At 26.1% G+C, this 284-nt stretch overlaps 1 protein-coding gene across 1 annotated transcript in view; it reads left to right on the top strand.

Moving 5' to 3' along the window:
* LOC119589115 (organic cation transporter protein-like) overlaps positions 1 to 284 on the top strand; it is an 11,776-nt gene that overhangs the window by 6,003 nt on the left and 5,489 nt on the right. The window lies entirely within an intron of this gene.

Below are 284 nucleotides of genomic sequence, written 5' to 3'. Positions count from 1 at the left end.
ATACTACACAAAAGTGTATTGAAATATCAGGTAGAAATTTTAGACCTTTAGATGAAATAGGGGATGACTTCGAAAGCATAAACGTTTCTGTGTCTTTTTGTTATGCCATTCTCTACTAGATATGATAATTATGATAATAACATCGAAATATGAGATCATAATGAAAATGTTAATAGTAACAATATTATTATTATGGTTATTGTCATTCTGTTTTTGTCAAAGAAATAGTGATAAAAATAATCATCAGAAAAAAACATGGGAAATTGTGACTTTTTGATATTCAA

The sequence above is a fragment of the Penaeus monodon genome, chromosome 25 (assembly GCF_015228065.2).
Source record: "Penaeus monodon isolate SGIC_2016 chromosome 25, NSTDA_Pmon_1, whole genome shotgun sequence".
NCBI lineage: Eukaryota > Metazoa > Arthropoda > Malacostraca > Decapoda > Penaeidae > Penaeus > Penaeus monodon.
The sequence above is the reverse complement of the archived record's forward strand: the minus strand, read 5'-3'. Positions and strand labels throughout refer to the sequence as shown.